Source organism: Lissotriton vulgaris, chromosome 2_1 (assembly GCF_964263255.1).
Source record: "Lissotriton vulgaris chromosome 2_1, aLisVul1.2, whole genome shotgun sequence".
Classification (NCBI taxonomy): domain Eukaryota; kingdom Metazoa; phylum Chordata; class Amphibia; order Caudata; family Salamandridae; genus Lissotriton; species Lissotriton vulgaris.
The window spans coordinates 1,290,336,085-1,290,354,333 of record NC_141687.1 but is presented as its reverse complement, the minus strand read 5'-3'; the positions used below and the strand labels follow the sequence as shown (position 1 = coordinate 1,290,354,333).

General features: G+C 52.5%; 1 protein-coding gene across 1 annotated transcript in view; it reads right to left on the bottom strand.

The window, feature by feature from the left end:
- The window catches only part of LOC147732522 (carotenoid-cleaving dioxygenase, mitochondrial-like), a 481,496-nt gene that overhangs the window by 163,020 nt on the left and 300,227 nt on the right, over positions 1 to 18,249 (bottom strand). The window lies entirely within an intron of this gene.

Genomic DNA, 18,249 nt, shown 5'->3' with positions numbered 1-18,249 from the left:
CAGAGTGGTAGTGCAGAGTGCAGAGTGGTAGTGCAGAGTGCAGAGTGGTAGTGCAGAGTGCAGAGTGGTAGTGCAGAGTGCAGAGTGGCAGTGCAGAGTGGTAGTGCAGAGTGCAGAGTGGTAGTGCAGAGTGCAGAGTGGTAGTGCAGAGTGTTAGTGCAGAGTGCGAAGTGGTAGTGCAGAGTGCAGAGTGGTAGTGCAGAGTGCAGAGTGGTATTGCAGAGTGCAGAGTGGTGGTGCAGAGTGCAGAGTGGTAGTGCAGAGTGGTAGTGCAGAGTGGTAGTGCAGAGTGCAGAGTGGTAGTGCAGAGTGCAGAGTGGTAGTGCAGAGTGGTAGTGCAGAGTGGTAGTGCAGAGTGCAGATTGAGAGTGCAGAGTGGTAGTGCAGAGTGCAGAGTGGTAGTGCAGAGTGGTAGTGTAGAGTGCAGAGTGAGAGTGCAGATTGAGAGTGCGAGTGGTAGTGCAGAGTGCAGATTGGTAGTGCAGAGTGCAGATTAGTAGTGCAGAGTGGTAGTGCAGAGTGGTAGTGCAGAGTGGTAGTGCAGAGTGGTAGTGCAGAGTGGTAGTGCAGAGTGCAGAGTGGTAGTGCAGAGTGCAGAGTGGTAGTGCAGAGTGCAGAGTGGTAGTGAAGAGTGCAGAGTGGTAGTGCAGTTTGAGAGTGCTGAGTGCAGATTGAGAGTGCAGAGTGCAGAGTGGTAGTGCAGAGTGCAGAGTGGTAGTGCAGAGTGGTAGTGCAGAGTGCAGATTGAGAGTGCAGAGTGCAGATTGGTAGTGCAGAGTGCAGAGTGGTAGTGCAGAGTGGTAGTGCAGAGTGCAGATTGAGAGTGCAGAGTGCAGATTGGTAGTGCAGAGTGCAGATTGGTAGTGCAGAGTGCAGAGTGGTAGTGCAGAGTGCAGAGTAGTAGTGCAGAGTGCAGAGTGGTAGTGCAGAGTTCAGAGTGGTAGTGCAGAGTGCAGAGTGGTAGTGCAGAGTGCAGAGTGCAGATTGAGAGTGCGAGTGGTAGTGCAGAGTGGGAGTGCAGATTGGTAGTGCAGAGTGGTAGTGTAGAGTGCAGATTGAGAGTGCAGAGTGCAGAGTGGTAGTGCTGAGTGGTAGTGCAGAGTGCCGAGTGGTAGTGCAGAGTGCCGAGTGGTAGTGCAGAGTGCAGAGTGGTAGTGCAGAGTGGTAGTGCAGAGTGCAGAGTGCACAGTGGTAGTGCAGAGTGCAGAGTGGTAGTGCAGAGTGCAGAGTGGTAGTGCAGAGTGCAGAGTGGTAGTGCAGAGTGCAGAGTGGTAGTGCAGAGTGGTAGTGCAGAGTGCAGAGTGGTAGTGCAGAGTGGTAGTGCAGAGTGCAGAGTGGTAGTGCAGAGTGCAGAGTGGTAGTGCAGAGTGCAGAGTGGTAGTGCAGAGTGGTAGTGCAGAGTGCAGAGTGGTAGTGCAGAGTGGTAGTGCAGAGTGCAGAGTGGTAGTGCAGAGTGCAGAGTGGTAGTGCAGAGTGCAGAGTGGCAGTGCAGAGTGGTAGTGCAGAGTGGTAGTGCAAAGTGCAGAGTGGTAGTGCAGAGTGTTAGTGCAGAGTGCGAAGTGGTAGTGCAGAGTGCAGAGTGGTAGTGCAGAGTGCAGAGTGGTATTGCAGAGTGCAGAGTGGTGGTGCAGAGTGCAGAGTGGTAGTGCAGAGTGGTAGTGCAGAGTGGTAGTGCAGAGTGCAGAGTGGTAGTGCAGAGTGCAGAGTGGTAGTGCAGAGTGGTAGTGCAGAGTGGTAGTGCAGAGTGGTAGTGCAGAGTGCAGATTGAGAGTGCAGAGTGGTAGTGCAGAGTGCAGAGTGGTAGTGCAGAGTGGTAGTGTAGAGTGCAGAGTGGTAGTGCAGAGTGGTAGTGTAGAGTGCAGAGTGAGAGTGCAGATTGAGAGTGCGAGTGGTAGTGCAGAGTGCAGATTGGTAGTGCAGAGTGCAGATTAGTAGTGCAGAGTGGTAGTGCAGAGTGGTAGTGCAGAGTGGTAGTGCAGAGTGGTAGTGCAGAGTGGTATTGCAGAGTGCAGAGTGGTAGTGCAGAGTGCAGAGTGGTAGTGCAGAGTGCAGAGTGGTAGTGCAGAGTGCAGAGTGGTAGTGCAGAGTGGTAGTGCAGAGTGCAGAGTGGTAGTGCAGAGTGCAGAGTGCAGAGTGGTAGTGCAGAGTGCAGAGTGGTAGTGCAGAGTGGTAGTGCAGAGTGCAGAGTGGTAGTGCAGAGTGCAGAGTGGTAGTGCAGAGTGCAGAGTGGTAGTGCAGAGTGCAGAGTGGTAGTGCAGAGTGCAGAGTGCAGAGTGGTAGTGCAGAGTGCAGAGTGGTAGGGCAGAGTGCAGAGTGGTAGTGCAGAGTGCGGAGTGGTAGTGCAGAGTAGTAGTGCAGAGTGCAGAGTGGTAGTGCAGAGTGGTAGTGCAGAGTGGTAGTGCAGAGTGCAGAGTGGTAGTGCAGAGTGGTAGTGTAGAGTGCAGAATGAGAGTGCAGATTGAGAGTGCGAGTGGTAGTGCAGAGTGCAGAGTGGTAGTGCAGAGTGCAGAGTGGTAGTGCAGAGTGCAGAGTGGTAGTGCAGAGTGCAGAGTGGTAGCGCAGAGTGGTAGTGCAGAGTGGTAGTGCAGAGTGGTAGTGCAGAGTGCAGAGTGGTAGTGCAGAGTGCAGAGTGGTAGTGCAGAGTGGTAGTGCAGAGTGGTAGTGTAGAGTGGTAGTGCAGAGTGCAGAGTGGTCGTGCAGAGTGGTAGTGCAGAGTGCAGAGTGGTAGTGCAGAGTGGTAGTGCAAAGTGCAGATTGGTAGTGCATAGTACAGATTGGTAGTGCAGAGTGCAGATTGAGAGTGCAGAGTGCAGATTGGTAGTGCAGAGTGCAGGTTGGTAGTGCAGAGTGCAGATTGGTAGTGCTGAGTGCAGGTTGGTAGTGCAGAGTGCAGATTGGTAGTGCAGAGTGCAGATTGGTAGTGCAGAGTGCAGATTGGTAGTGCAGAGTGCAGAGTGGTAGTGCAGAGTGCAGAGTGGTAGTGCAGAGTGGTAGTGCAGAGTGGTAGTGCAGAGTGCAGAATGGTAGTGCAGAGTGCAGAGTGGTAGTGCAGAGTGCAGAGTGGTATTGCAGAGTGCAGAGTGGTAGTGCAGAGTGCAGAGTGGTAGTGCAGAGTGCAGAGTGGTAGTGCAGAGTGCAGAGTGGTAGTGCAGAGTGCAGAGTGGTAGTGCAGAGTGGTAGTGCAGAGTGCAGAGTGGTAGTACAGAGTGCAGAGTGGTAGTGCAGAGTGCAGAGTGGTAGTGCAGAGTGGTAGTGCAGAGTGCAGAGTGGTAGTGCAGAGTGCAGAGTAGTAGTGCAGAGTGCAGAGTGGTAGTGCAGAGTGGTAGTGCAGAGTGGTAGTTCAGAGTGCAGAGTGGTAGTGCAGAGTGGTAGTGTAGAGTGAGAATGCAGATTGAGAGTGCGAGTGGTAGTGCAGAGTGCAGAGTGGTAGTGCAGAGTGGTAGTGCAGAGTGCAGAGTGGTAGTGCAGAGTGCAGAGTGGTAGCGCAGAGTGGTAGTGTAGAGTGCAGAGTGGTAGTGCAGAGTGGTAGTGCAGAGTGGTAGTGCAGAGTGGTAGTGCAGAGTGCAGAGTGGTAGTGCAGAGTGGTAGTGCAGAGTGCAGAGTGGTAGTGCAGAGTGGTAGTGCAGAGTGGTAGTGCAGAGTGCAGATTGGTAGTGCATAGTACAGATTGGTAGTGCAGAGTGCAGATTGAGAGTGCAGAGTGCAGATTGGTAGTGCAGAGTGCAGGTTGGTAGTGCAGAGTGCAGATTGGTAGTGCAGAGTGCAGATTGGTAGTGCAGAGTTCAGAGTGGTAGTGCAGAGTGCAGAGTGGTAGTGCACAGTGCAGATTGGTAGTGCAGAGTGGTAGTGCAGAGTGCAGAGTGGTAGTGCAGAGTGCAGAGTGGTAGTGCAGAGTGCAGAGTGGTAGTGCAGAGTGGTAGTGCAGAGTGCAGAGTGGTAGTGCAGAGTGCAGAGTGGTAGTGCAGTTTGAGAGTGCTGAGTGCAGATTGAGAGTGCAGAGTGCAGAGTGGTAGTGCAGAGTGCAGAGTGGTAGTGCAGAGTGGTAGTGCAGAGTGCAGAGTGGTAGTGCAGAGTGCAGAGTGGTAGTGCAGAGTGGTAGTGCAGAGTGCAGATTGAGAGTGCAGAGTGCAGATTGGTAGTGCAGAGTGCAGATTGGTAGTGCAGAGATTGGTAGTGCAGAGTGCAGAGTGGTAGTGCAGAGTGCAGAGTGGTAGTGCAGAGTGCAGAGTGGTAGTGCAGAGTGGTAGTGCAGAGTGCAGAGTGGTAGTGCAGAGTGGTAGTGCAGAGTGCAGAGTGCAGAGTGGTAGTGCAGAGTGCAGAGTGGTAGTGCAGAGTGCAGAGTGGTAGTGCAGAGTGCAGAGTGGTAGTGCAGAGTGCAGAGTGGTAGTGCAGAGTGGTAGTGCAGAGTGCAGAGTGGTAGTACAGAGTGCAGAGTGGTAGTGCAGAGTGGTAGTGCAGAGTGGTAGTGCAGAGTGCAGAGTGGTAGTGCAGAGTGCAGAGTGGTAGTGCAGAGTGCAGAGTGGTAGTGCAGAGTGCAGAGTGGTAGTGCAGAGTGCAGAGTAGTAGTGCAGAGTGCAGAGTGGTAGTGCAGAGTGGTAGTGCAGAGTGGTAGTGCAGAGTGCAGAGTGGTACTGCAGAGTGGTAGTGTAGAGTGAGAATGCAGATTGAGAGTGCGAGTGGTAGTGCAGAGTGCAGAGTGGTAGTGCAGAGTGCAGAGTGGTAGTGCAGAGTGCAGAGTGGTAGCGCAGAGTGGTAGTGTAGAGTGCAGAGTGGTAGTGCAGAGTGGTAGTGCAGAGTGGTAGTGCAGAGTGCAGAGTGGTAGTGCAGAGTGGTAGTGCAGAGTGCAGAGTGGTAGTGCAGAGTGGTAGTGCAGAGTGGTAGTGCAGAGTGCAGATTGGTAGTGCATAGTACAGATTGGTAGTGCAGAGTGCAGATTGAGAGTGCAGAGTGCAGATTGGTAGTGCAGAGTGCAGGTTGGTAGTGCAGAGTGCAGATTGGTAGTGCAGAGTGCAGATTGGTAGTGCAGAGTGCAGAGTGGTAGTGCAGAGTGCAGAGTGGTAGTGCACAGTGCAGATTGGTAGTGCAGAGTGGTAGTGCAGAGTGCAGAGTGGTAGTGCAGAGTGCAGAGTGGTAGTGCAGAGTGCAGAGTGGTAGTGTAGAGTGGTAGTGCAGAGTGCAGAGTGGTAGTGCAGAGTGCAGAGTGGTAGTGCAGAGTGCAGAGTGGTAGTGCAGAGTGGTAGTGCAGAGTGCAGAGTGGTACTGCAGAGTGCAGAGTGGTAGTGCAGAGTGGTAGTGCAGAGTGGTAGTGCAGAGTGCAGAGTGGTAGTGCAGAGTGCAGAGTGGTAGTGCAGAGTGGTAGTGCATAGTGCAGAGTGGTAGTGCAGAGTGCAGAGTGGTAGTGCAGAGTGCAGAGTGGTAGTGCAGAGTGCAGAGTGGTAGTGCAGAGTGGTAGTGCAGAGTGCAGAGTGGTAGTGCAGAGTGCAGAGTGGTAGTGCAGTTCAAGAGTGCTGAGTGCAGATTGAGAGTGCAGAGTGGTAGTGCAGAGTGCAGAGTGGTAGTGCAGAGTGCAGAGTGGTAGTGTAGAGTGCAGAGTGGTAGTGCAGAGTGCAGAGTGGTAGTTCAGAGTGCAGAGTAGTAGTGCAGAGTGCAGAGTGGTAGTGCAGAGTGGTAGTGCAGAGTGGTAGTGCAGAGTGGTAGTGCAGAGTGCAGAGTGGTAGTGCAGAGTGGTAGTGTAGAGTGAGAATGCAGATTGAGAGTGCGAGTGGTAGTGCAGAGTGCAGAGTGGTAGTGCAGAGTGCAGAGTGGTAGTGCAGAGTGCAGAGTGGTAGTGCAGGGTGCAGAGTGGTAGCGCAGAGTGGTAGTGTAGAGTGCAGAGTGGTAGTGCAGAGTGGTAGTGCAGAGTGTTAGTGCAGAGTGCAGAGTGGTAGTGCAGAGTGGTAGTGCAGAGTGGTAGTGCAGAGTGCAGAGTGGTAGTGCAGAGTGGTAGTGCAGAGTGGTAGTGCAGAATGCAGATTGGTAGTGCATAGTACAGATTGGTAGTGCAGAGTGCAGATTGAGAGTGCAGAGTGCAGATTGGTAGTGCAGAGTGCAGGTTGGTAGTGCAGAGTGCAGATTGGTAGTGCAGAGTGCAGATTGGTAGTGCAGAGTGCAGAGTGGTAGTGCAGAGTGCAGGGTGGTAGTGCACAGTGCAGATTGGTAGTGCAGAGTGGTAGTGCAGAGTGCAGAGTGGTAGTGCAGAGTGCAGAGTGGTAGTGCAGAGTGCAGAGTGGTAGTGTAGAGTGGTAGTGCAGAGTGCAGAGTGGTAGTGCAGAGTGCAGAGTGGTAGTGCAGAGTGCAGAGTGGTAGTGCAGAGTGGTAGTGCAGAGTGCAGAGTGGTAGTGCAGAGTGCAGAGTGGTAGTGCAGAGTGCAGAGTGGTAGTGCAGAGTGCAGAGTGGCAGTGCAGAGTGGTAGTGCAGAGTGCAGAGTGGTAGTGCAGAGTGCAGAGTGGTAGTGCAGAGTGTTAGTGCAGAGTGCGAAGTGGTAGTGCAGAGTGCAGAGTGGTAGTGCAGAGTGCAGAGTGGTATTGCAGAGTGCAGAGTGGTGGTGCAGAGTGCAGAGTGGTAGTGCAGAGTGGTAGTGCAGAGTGGTAGTGCAGAGTGCAGAGTGGTAGTGCAGAGTGCAGAGTGGTAGTGCAGAGTGGTAGTGCAGAGTGGTAGTGCAGAGTGCAGATTGAGAGTGCAGAGTGGTAGTGCAGAGTGCAGAGTGGTAGTGCAGAGTGGTAGTGTAGAGTGCAGAGTGAGAGTGCAGATTGAGAGTGCGAGTGGTAGTGCAGAGTGCAGATTGGTAGTGCAGAGTGCAGATTAGTAGTGCAGAGTGGTAGTGCAGAGTGGTAGTGCAGAGTGGTAGTGCAGAGTGGTAGTGCAAAGTGGTAGTGCAGAGTGCAGAGTGGTAGTGCAGAGTGCAGAGTGGTAGTGCAGAGTGCAGAGGGGTAGTGAAGAGTGCAGAGTGGTAGTGCAGTTTGAGAGTGCTGAGTGCAGATTGAGAGTGCAGAGTGCAGAGTGGTAGTGCAGAGTGCAGAGTGGTAGTGCAGAGTGGTAGTGCAGAGTGCAGATTGAGAGTGCAGAGTGCAGATTGGTAGTGCAGAGTGCAGAGTGGTAGTGCAGAGTGGTAGTGCAGAGTGCAGATTGAGAGTGCAGAGTGCAGATTGGTAGTGCAGAGTGCAGATTGGTAGTGCAGAGTGCAGAGTGGTAGTGCAGAGTGCAGAGTAGTAGTGCAGAGTGCAGAGTGGTAGTGCAGAGTTCAGAGTGGTAGTGCAGAGTGCAGAGTGGTAGTGCAGAGTGCAGAGTGCAGATTGAGAGTGCGAGTGGTAGTGCAGAGTGGGAGTGCAGATTGGTAGTGCAGAGTGGTAGTGTAGAGTGCAGATTGAGAGTGCAGAGTGCAGAGTGGTAGTGCTGAGTGGTAGTGCAGAGTGCCGAGTGGTAGTGCAGAGTGCCGAGTGGTAGTGCAGAGTGCAGAGTGGTAGTGCAGAGTGGTAGTGCAGAGTGCAGAGTGCACAGTGGTAGTGCAGAGTGCAGAGTGGTAGTGCAGAGTGCGGAGTGGTAGTGCAGAGTGCAGAGTGGTAGTGCAGAGTGCAGAGTGGTAGTGCAGAGTGGTAGTGCAGAGTGCAGAGTGGTAGTGCAGAGTGGTAGTGCAGAGTGCAGAGTGGTAGTGCAGAGTGCAGAGTGGTAGTGCAGAGTGCAGAGTGGCAGTGCAGAGTGGTAGTGCAGAGTGCAGAGTGGTAGTGCAGAGTGGTAGTGCAGAGTGCAGAGTGGTAGTGCAGAGTGGTAGTGCAGAGTGCAGAGTGGTAGTGCAGAGTGCAGAGTGGTAGTGCAGAGTGCAGAGTGGCAGTGCAGAGTGGTAGTGCAGAGTGGTAGTGCAAAGTGCAGAGTGGTAGTGCAGAGTGTTAGTGCAGAGTGCGAAGTGGTAGTGCAGAGTGCAGAGTGGTAGTGCAGAGTGCAGAGTGGTATTGCAGAGTGCAGAGTGGTGGTGCAGAGTGCAGAGTGGTAGTGCAGAGTGGTAGTGCAGAGTGGTAGTGCAGAGTGCAGAGTGGTAGTGCAGAGTGCAGAGTGGTAGTGCAGAGTGGTAGTGCAGAGTGGTAGTGCAGAGTGGTAGTGCAGAGTGCAGATTGAGAGTGCAGAGTGGTAGTGCAGAGTGCAGAGTGGTAGTGCAGAGTGGTAGTGTAGAGTGCAGAGTGGTAGTGCAGAGTGGTAGTGTAGAGTGCAGAGTGAGAGTGCAGATTGAGAGTGCGAGTGGTAGTGCAGAGTGCAGATTGGTAGTGCAGAGTGCAGATTAGTAGTGCAGAGTGGTAGTGCAGAGTGGTAGTGCAGAGTGGTAGTGCAGAGTGGTAGTGCAGAGTGGTATTGCAGAGTGCAGAGTGGTAGTGCAGAGTGCAGAGTGGTAGTGCAGAGTGCAGAGTGGTAGTGCAGAGTGCAGAGTGGTAGTGCAGAGTGGTAGTGCAGAGTGCAGAGTGGTAGTGCAGAGTGCAGAGTGCAGAGTGGTAGTGCAGAGTGCAGAGTGGTAGTGCAGAGTGGTAGTGCAGAGTGCAGAGTGGTAGTGCAGAGTGCAGAGTGGTAGTGCAGAGTGCAGAGTGGTAGTGCAGAGTGCAGAGTGGTAGTGCAGAGTGCAGAGTGCAGAGTGGTAGTGCAGAGTGCAGAGTGGTAGGGCAGAGTGCAGAGTGGTAGTGCAGAGTGCGGAGTGGTAGTGCAGAGTAGTAGTGCAGAGTGCAGAGTGGTAGTGCAGAGTGGTAGTGCAGAGTGGTAGTGCAGAGTGCAGAGTGGTAGTGCAGAGTGGTAGTGTAGAGTGCAGAATGAGAGTGCAGATTGAGAGTGCGAGTGGTAGTGCAGAGTGCAGAGTGGTAGTGCAGAGTGCAGAGTGGTAGTGCAGAGTGCAGAGTGGTAGTGCAGAGTGCAGAGTGGTAGCGCAGAGTGGTAGTGCAGAGTGGTAGTGCAGAGTGGTAGTGCAGAGTGCAGAGTGGTAGTGCAGAGTGCAGAGTGGTAGTGCAGAGTGGTAGTGCAGAGTGGTAGTGCAGAGTGGTAGTGTAGAGTGGTAGTGCAGAGTGCAGAGTGGTAGTGCAGAGTGGTAGTGCAGAGTGCAGAGTGGTAGTGCAGAGTGGTAGTGCAAAGTGCAGATTGGTAGTGCATAGTACAGATTGGTAGTGCAGAGTGCAGATTGAGAGTGCAGAGTGCAGATTGGTAGTGCAGAGTGCAGGTTGGTAGTGCAGAGTGCAGATTGGTAGTGCTGAGTGCAGGTTGGTAGTGCAGAGTGCAGATTGGTAGTGCAGAGTGCAGATTGGTAGTGCAGAGTGCAGATTGGTAGTGCAGAGTGCAGAGTGGTAGTGCAGAGTGCAGAGTGGTAGTGCAGAGTGGTAGTGCAGAGTGGTAGTGCAGAGTGCAGAGTGGTAGTGCAGAGTGCAGAGTGGTAGTGCAGAGTGCAGAGTGGTATTGCAGAGTGCAGAGTGGTAGTGCAGAGTGCAGAGTGGTAGTGCAGAGTGCAGAGTGGTAGTGCAGAGTGCAGAGTGGTAGTGCAGAGTGCAGAGTGGTAGTGCAGAGTGGTAGTGCAGAGTGCAGAGTGGTAGTACAGAGTGCAGAGTGGTAGTGCAGAGTGCAGAGTGGTAGTGCAGAGTGGTAGTGCAGAGTGCAGAGTGGTAGTGCAGAGTGCAGAGTAGTAGTGCAGAGTGCAGAGTGGTAGTGCAGAGTGGTAGTGCAGAGTGGTAGTTCAGAGTGCAGAGTGGTAGTGCAGAGTGGTAGTGTAGAGTGAGAATGCAGATTGAGAGTGCGAGTGGTAGTGCAGAGTGCAGAGTGGTAGTGCAGAGTGGTAGTGCAGAGTGCAGAGTGGTAGTGCAGAGTGCAGAGTGGTAGCGCAGAGTGGTAGTGTAGAGTGCAGAGTGGTAGTGCAGAGTGGTAGTGCAGAGTGGTAGTGCAGAGTGCAGAGTGGTAGTGCAGAGTGGTAGTGCAGAGTGCAGAGTGGTAGTGCAGAGTGGTAGTGCAGAGTGGTAGTGCAGAGTGCAGATTGGTAGTGCATAGTACAGATTGGTAGTGCAGAGTGCAGATTGAGAGTGCAGAGTGCAGATTGGTAGTGCAGAGTGCAGGTTGGTAGTGCAGAGTGCAGATTGGTAGTGCAGAGTGCAGATTGGTAGTGCAGAGTTCAGAGTGGTAGTGCAGAGTGCAGAGTGGTAGTGCACAGTGCAGATTGGTAGTGCAGAGTGGTAGTGCAGAGTGCAGAGTGGTAGTGCAGAGTGCAGAGTGGTAGTGCAGAGTGCAGAGTGGTAGTGTAGAGTGGTAGTGCAGAGTGCAGAGTGGTAGTGCAGAGTGCAGAGTGGTAGTGCAGAGTGTTAGTGCAGAGTGCAGAGTGGTACTGCAGAGTGCAGAGTGGTAGTGCAGAGTGGTAGTGCAGAGTGGTAGTGCAGAGTGCAGAGTGGTAGTGCAGAGTGCAGAGTGGTAGTGCAGAGTGCAGAGTGGTAGTGCAGAGTGCAGAGTGGTAGTGCAGAGTGCAGAGTGGTAGTGCAGAGTGCAGAGTGGTAGTGCAGAGTGGTAGTGCAGAGTGCAGAGTGGTAGTGCAGAGTGCAGAGTGGTAGTGCAGTTTGAGAGTGCTGAGTGCAGATTGAGAGTGCAGAGTGCAGAGTGGTAGTGCAGAGTGCAGAGTGGTAGTGCAGAGTGGTAGTGCAGAGTGCAGAGTGGTAGTGCAGAGTGCAGAGTGGTAGTGCAGAGTGGTAGTGCAGAGTGCAGATTGAGAGTGCAGAGTGCAGATTGGTAGTGCAGAGTGCAGATTGGTAGTGCAGAGATTGGTAGTGCAGAGTGCAGAGTGGTAGTGCAGAGTGCAGAGTGGTAGTGCAGAGTGCAGAGTGGTAGTGCAGAGTGGTAGTGCAGAGTGCAGAGTGGTAGTGCAGAGTGGTAGTGCAGAGTGCAGAGTGGTAGTGCAGAGTGCAGAGTGGTAGTGCAGAGTGCAGAGTGGTAGTGCAGAGTGCAGAGTGGTAGTGCAGAGTGCAGAGTGGTAGTGCAGAGTGGTAGTGCAGAGTGCAGAGTGGTAGTACAGAGTGCAGAGTGGTAGTGCAGAGTGCAGAGTGGTAGTGCAGAGTGGTAGTGCAGAGTGCAGAGTGGTAGTGCAGAGTGCAGAGTGGTAGTGCAGAGTGCAGAGTGGTAGTGCAGAGTGCAGAGTGGTAGTGCAGAGTGCAGAGTAGTAGTGCAGAGTGCAGAGTGGTAGTGCAGAGTGGTAGTGCAGAGTGGTAGTGCAGAGTGCAGAGTGGTAGTGCAGAGTGGTAGTGTAGAGTGAGAATGCAGATTGAGAGTGCGAGTGGTAGTGCAGAGTGCAGAGTGGTAGTGCAGAGTGCAGAGTGGTAGTGCAGAGTGCAGAGTGGTAGCGCAGAGTGGTAGTGTAGAGTGCAGAGTGGTAGTGCAGAGTGGTAGTGCAGAGTGGTAGTGCAGAGTGCAGAGTGGTAGTGCAGAGTGGTAGTGCAGTTTGAGAGTGCTGAGTGCAGATTGAGAGTTCAGAGTGCAGAGTGGTAGTGCAGAGTGCAGAGTGGTAGTGCAGAGTGGTAGTGCAGAGTGGTAGTGCAGAGTGCAGATTGAGAGTGCAGAGTGCAGGTTGGTAGTGCAGAGTGCAGATTGGTAGTGCAGAGTGCAGAGTGGTAGTGCAGAGTGGTAGTGCAGAGTGCAGATTGAGAGTGCAGAGTGCAGATTGGTAGTGCAGAGTGCAGGTTGGTAGTGCAGAGTGCAGATTGGTAGTGCAGAGTGCAGATTGGTAGTGCAGAGTGCAGAGTGGTAGTGCAGAGTGCAGAGTGGTAGTGCACAGTGCAGATTGGTAGTGCAGAGTGGTAGTGCAGAGTGCAGAGTGGTAGTGCAGAGTGCAGAGTGGTAGTGCAGAGTGCAGAGTGGTAGTGTAGAGTGGTAGTGCAGAGTGCAGAGTGGTAGTGCAGAGTGCAGAGTGGTAGTGCAGAGTGCAGAGTGGTAGTGCAGAGTGGTAGTGCAGAGTGCAGAGTGGTACTGCAGAGTGCAGAGTGGTAGTGCAGAGTGGTAGTGCAGAGTGGTAGTGCAGAGTGCAGAGTGGTAGTGCAGAGTGCAGAGTGGTAGTGCAGAGTGGTAGTGCATAGTGCAGAGTGGTAGTGCAGAGTGCAGAGTGGTAGTGCAGAGTGCAGAGTGGTAGTGCAGAGTGCAGAGTGGTAGTGCAGAGTGGTAGTGCAGAGTGCAGAGTGGTAGTGCAGAGTGCAGAGTGGTAGTGCAGTTCGAGAGTGCTGAGTGCAGATTGAGAGTGCAGAGTGGTAGTGCAGAGTGCAGAGTGGTAGTGCAGAGTGCAGAGTGGTAGTGCAGAGTGCAGAGTGGTAGTGCAGAGTGCAGAGTGGTAGTGCAGAGTGCAGAGTAGTAGTGCAGAGTGCAGAGTGGTAGTGCAGAGTGGTAGTGCAGAGTGGTAGTGCAGAGTGGTAGTGCAGAGTGCAGAGTGGTAGTGCAGAGTGGTAGTGTAGAGTGAGAATGCAGATTGAGAGTGCGAGTGGTAGTGCAGAGTGCAGAGTGGTAGTGCAGAGTGCAGAGTGGTAGTGCAGAGTGCAGAGTGGTAGTGCAGAGTGCAGAGTGGTAGCGCAGAGTGGTAGTGTAGAGTGCAGAGTGGTAGTGCAGAGTGGTAGTGCAGAGTGGTAGTGCAGAGTGCAGAGTGGTAGTGCAGAGTGGTAGTGCAGAGTGGTAGTGCAGAGTGCAGAGTGGTAGTGCAGAGTGGTAGTGCAGAGTGGTAGTGCAGAGTGCAGATTGGTAGTGCATAGTACAGATTGGTAGTGCAGAGTGCAGATTGAGAGTGCAGAGTGCAGATTGGTAGTGCAGAGTGCAGGTTGGTAGTGCAGAGTGCAGATTGGTAGTGCAGAGTGCAGATTGGTAGTGCAGAGTGCAGAGTGGTAGTGCAGAGTGCAGGGTGGTAGTGCACAGTGCAGATTGGTAGTGCAGAGTGGTAGTGCAGAGTGCAGAGTGGTAGTGCAGAGTGCAGAGTGGTAGTGCAGAGTGCAGAGTGGTAGTGTAGAGTGGTAGTGCAGAGTGCAGAGTGGTAGTGCAGAGTGCAGAGTGGTAGTGCAGAGTGCAGAGTGGTAGTGCAGAGTGGCAGTGCAGAGTGCAGAGTGGTACTGCAGAGTGCAGAGTGGTAGTGCAGAGTGGTAGTGCAGAGTGGTAGTGCAGAGTGCAGAGTGGTAGTGCAGAGTGCAGAGTGGTAGTGCAGAGTGCAGAGTGGTAGTGCAGAGTGCAGAGTGGTAGTGCAGAGTGCAGAGTGGTAGTGCAGAGTGGTAGTGCAGAGTGCAGAGTGGTAGTGCAGAGTGCAGAGTGGTAGTGCAGAGTGCAGAGTGGTAGTGCAGAGTGCAGAGTGGTAGTGCAGAGTGCAGAGTGGTAGTGCAGAGTGGTAGTGCAGAGTGCAGAGTGGTAGTGCAGAGTGCAGAGTGGTAGTGCAGTTTGAGAGTGCTGAGTGCAGATTAAGAGTGCAGAGTGCAGAGTGGTAGTGCAGAGTGCAGAGTGGTAGTGCAGAGTGGTAGTGCAGAGTGCCGAGTGGTAGTGCAGAGTGCAGAGTGGTAGTGCAGAGTGGTAGTGCAGAGTGCAGATTGGTAGTGCAGAGTGCAGATTGGTAGTGCAGAGTGCAGATTGGTAGTGCAGAGATTGGTAGTGCAGAGTGCAGAGTGGTAGTGCAGAGTGGTAGTGCAGAGTGCAGAGTGGTAGTGCAGAGTGCAGAGTGGTAGTGCAGAGTGGTAGTGCAGAGTGCAGAGTGGTAGTGCAGAGTGGTAGTGCAGAGTGCAGAGTGCAGAGTGGTAGTGCAGAGTGCAGAGTGGTAGTGCAGAGTGCAGAGTGGTAGTGCAGAGTGGTAGTGCAGAGTGCAGAGTGGTAGTGCAGAGTGCAGAGTGGTAGTGCAGAGTGGTAGTGCAGAGTGGTAGTGCAGAGTGGTAGTGCAGAGTGCAGAGTGGTAGTGCAGAGTGCAGAGTGGTAGTGCAGAGTGGTAGTGTAGAGTGCAGAGTGAGAGTGCAGATTGAGAGTGCGAGTGGTAGTGCAGAGTGCAGATTGGTAGTGCAGAGTGCAGATTAGTAGTGCAGAGTGGTAGTGCAGAGTGGTAGTGCAGAGTGGTAGTGCAGAGTGGTAGTGCAGAGTGCAGAGTGGTAGTGCAGAGTGCAGAGTGGTAGTGCAGAGTGCAGAGTGGTAGTGAAGAGTGCAGAGTGGTAGTGCAGTTTGAGAGTGCTGAGTGCAGATTGAGAGTTCAGAGTGCAGAGTGGTAGTGCAGAGTGCAGAGTGGTAGTGCAGAGTGGTAGTGCAGAGTGGTAGTGCAGAGTGCAGATTGAGAGTGCAGAGTGCAGGTTGGTAGTGCAGAGTGCAGATTGGTAGTGCAGAGTGCAGAGTGGTAGTGCAGAGTGGTAGTGCAGAGTGCAGATTGAGAGTGCAGAGTGCAGATTGGTAGTGCAGAGTGCAGATTGGTAGTGCAGAGTGGTAGTGCAGAGTGCAGAGTAGTAGTGCAGAGTGCAGAGTGGTAGTGCAGAGTTCAGAGTGGTAGTGCAGAGTGGTAGTGCAGAGTGCAGAGTGCAGATTGAGAGTGCGAGTGGTAGTGCAGAGTGGTAGTGCAGAGTGCAGATTGGTAGTGCAGAGTGGTAGTGTAGAGTGCAGATTGAGAGTGCAGAGTGCAGAGTGGTAGTGCAGAGTGGTAGTGCAGAGTGCCGAGTGGTAGTGCAGAGTGCAGAGTGGTAGTGCAGAGTGCAGAGTGGTAGTGCAGAGTGGTAGTGCAGAGTGCAGAGTGCAGAGTGGTAGTGCAGAGTGCAGAGTGGTAGTGCAGAGTGGTAGTGCAGAGTGCAGAGTGGTAGTGCAGAGTGCAGAGTGGTAGTGCAGAGTGGTAGTGCAGAGTGCAGAGTGGTAGTGCAGAGTGGTAGTGCAGAGTGCAGAGTGGTAGTGCAGAGTGCAGAGTGGTAGTGCAGAATGCAGAGTGGTAGTGCAGAGTGCTGAGTGGCAGTGCAGAGTGGTAGTGCAGAGTGCAGAGTGGTAGTGCAGAGTGGTAGTGCAGAGTGCAGAGTGGTAGTGCAGAGTGCAGAGTGGCAGTGCAGAGTGGTAGTGCAGAGTGCAGAGTGCAGAGTGGTATTGCAGAGTGCAGAGTGGTAGTGCAGAGTGCAGAGTGGTAGTGCAGAGTGCAGAGTGGTAGTGCAGAGTGCAGAGTGGTAGTGCAGAGTGGTAGTGCAGAGTGCAGAGTGGTAGTGCAGAGTGCAGAGTGGTAGTGCAGAGTGCAGAGTGGTAGTGCAGAGTGCAGAGTGGTAGTGCAGAGTGCAGAGTGGTAGTGCAGAGTGCAGAGTGGTAGTGCAGAGTGGTAGTGCAGAGTGCAGATTGGTAGTGCAGAGTGCAGAGTGGTAGTGCAGAGTGCAGATTGGTAGTGCAGAGTGCAGAGTGGTAGTGCAGAGTGCAGAGTGGTAGTGCAGAGTGCAGAGTGGTAGTGCAGAGTAGTAGTGCAGAGTGCAGAGTGGTAGTGCAGAGTGGTAGTGTAGAGTGCAGAGTGAGAGTGCAGATTGAGAGTGCGAGTGGTAGTGCAGAGTGCAGAGTGGTAGTGCAGAGTGCAGAGTGGTAGTGCAGAGTGCAGAGTGGTAGTGCAGAGTGCAGAGTGGTAGCGCAGAGTGGTAGTGTAGAGTGCAGAGTGGTAGTGCAGAGTGGTAGTGCAGAGTGGTAGTGCAGAGTGGTAGTGCAGAGTGCAGAGTAGTAGTGCAGAGTGGTAGTGCAGAGTGGTAGTGCAGAGTGCAGAGTGGTAGTGCAGAGTGGTAGTGCAGAATGGTAGTGCAAAGTGCAGATTGGTAGTGCATAGTACAGATTGGTAGTGCAGAGTGCAGATTGAGAGTGCAGAGTGCAGATTGGTAGTGCAGAGTGCAGGTTGGTAGTGCAGAGTGCAGATTGGTAGTGCTGAGTGCAGGTTGGTAGTGCAGAGTGCAGATTGGTAGTGCAGAGTGCAGATTGGTAGTGCAGAGTGCAGGTTGGTAGTGCAGAGTGCAGAGTGGTAGTGCAGAGTGCAGAGTGGTAGTGCAGAGTGGTAGTGCAGAGTGCAGAGTGGTAGTGCAGAGTGCAGAGTGGTAGTGCAGAGTGCAGAGTGGTAGTGCAGAGTGCAGAGTGGTAGTGCAGAGTGGTAGTGCAGAGTGCAGATTGAAAGTGCAGAGTATAGATTGAGAGTGCAGAGTGCAGATTGAGAGTGCAGAGTGCAGATTGGTAGTGCAGAGTGCAGAGTGGTAGTGCAGAGTGCCTAAAACACATTTCCATTTACAATGCCATTATCTCTTACTTAAAACAAACCCGAGCCCTAATGCATTCCTAATGCTTGTTTTTAAATGGATCCTTGTCTTAGTGGGAAAACAAAGTTTCGAATCTGTTTGCCCCATCTCCCTGAAGCATGAGGCCAGGGAAGAGGGTAGGAATGTGACACTACTCTGACAAGATGAGATAAGAAGTAATTAACAGAAAACAGATGTCCTCTTCACTTTTATGAGGCCAAGAGTGTTTGAGAGTCTGTTTTTCTACTTTCAGTAACTTCACATGTTTTTAAAACTAAACATTTGTTGTCTTATGCCTTACATCAGTGTGTTCTTAGAACCATCTATAGACATGGTTAAGTCGAATACTGAAAACAGCATGTAGGAAAGACACGCACAAGCATCACAACAACTTTGTGGCGCAGCTGTGCTTGTCAGTGTATATGTGTATCGCAGTGCTGTTTAATTTATTTTGTTTTTCATTTACTGCGGCTAAAATGTTCAACAAACATTAAGTAGCCTATTTGGGGTAAACATAATCTTGCCAGCTGCTTAAAAAATGCCTACATACTTTTCGTATTTTAAGAACTAGTTCTATAAGTCAGTGGCTGCACCAGAATGACGACGAGACAGAGCAGCCCTACGAGCCTGCAGATTTTATGCTGTACTAGAAGGATGATGAGACAGAGCAGCCCTGCTGGCTGCACCAGAAGGATGAAGAGACAGAGCAGCACTGCCAGTCTGCAGATTCTGTGCCAATGAGAACTTGACCAGACAGAGCAGCCCTGCTGCGTTTAATACACACCCACAAAGGCACACATGCACACATGCACACTGCATGCAAGCACACTAGTGCAAAGTACGCACTCACATAGGCACACATACACACTCCATGCAAGAACACCGGTGCAAACTACGCACCCACAAAGGCATACATACACACTGTATACAAGCATACCACTTCGACGCCTCTTCAGGGGTAGTGAGTGCTACATAAATGGAATTACAATATAATATAACACAATACACCACGCACACACACATATACTACACACAAATAACTAGCTACAGCGTGGGTCCAGTAGGTTGGCTGTGTTTGAAATAGATTATATCATGCAGTGCGTCAGAGTAAGCTCAGCGCTGTGTGACAAGTAACAACAACAACAACAGAACACTTAAGTCAGTGGCTGCACCAGAATGAAGACGAGACAGAGCAGCCCTTCGATCCTGCATATTTTATGCTGTACTGAAGGACATCACAGGGAGCAGCGGTGCAAGCTTCTCACACTCACAAGAAGGACATCACGGGTAGCAGTGGTGCAAGCTTCTCACACTCGCAAGAAGGACATCACAGGCAGCAGCGGTGCAAGCTTCTCACACTCACAAGAAGGACATCACAGGCAGCAGTGGTGCAAGCTTCTCACACTCACAAGAAGGACATCACTCACAAGAAGGACATCACAGGCAGTAGCGGTGCAAGCTTCCCTTACACACTCACAACAGGTACTGTGCCAAGGCAGCAGCAGCAACAGAGCATATCTATCTATATCTATATATCTATCTATATCTATATATCTATGTAAGCAGCGGTGCAAGCTTCTCACACTCACAAGAAGGACATCACAGGCAGCAGTGATGCAAGCTTCTCACACTCACAAGAAGGAGATCACTGGCAGCAGCGGTGCCAAGGCAGCAGCAGCAACAGAGCAAGAGTCCCTTACAAAGAACAGGCTCAGCACAGAGATGCGCAATGCAATCTTGTCATACTCACAGGCAGCAGCGGTGCAAGCTTCTCACACTCACAAGAAGGACATCACAGGCAGCAGCGGTGCAAGCTTCTCACACTCACAAGAAGGAGATCACTGGCAGCAGCGGTGCAAGCTTATCACACTCACAAGAAGGACATCACAGGCAGCAGCGGTGCAAGCTTCTCACACTCACAAGAAGGACATTACAGGCAGCAGTTGTGCAAGCTTCTCACACTCGCAAGAAGGACATCACAGGCAGCAGCGGT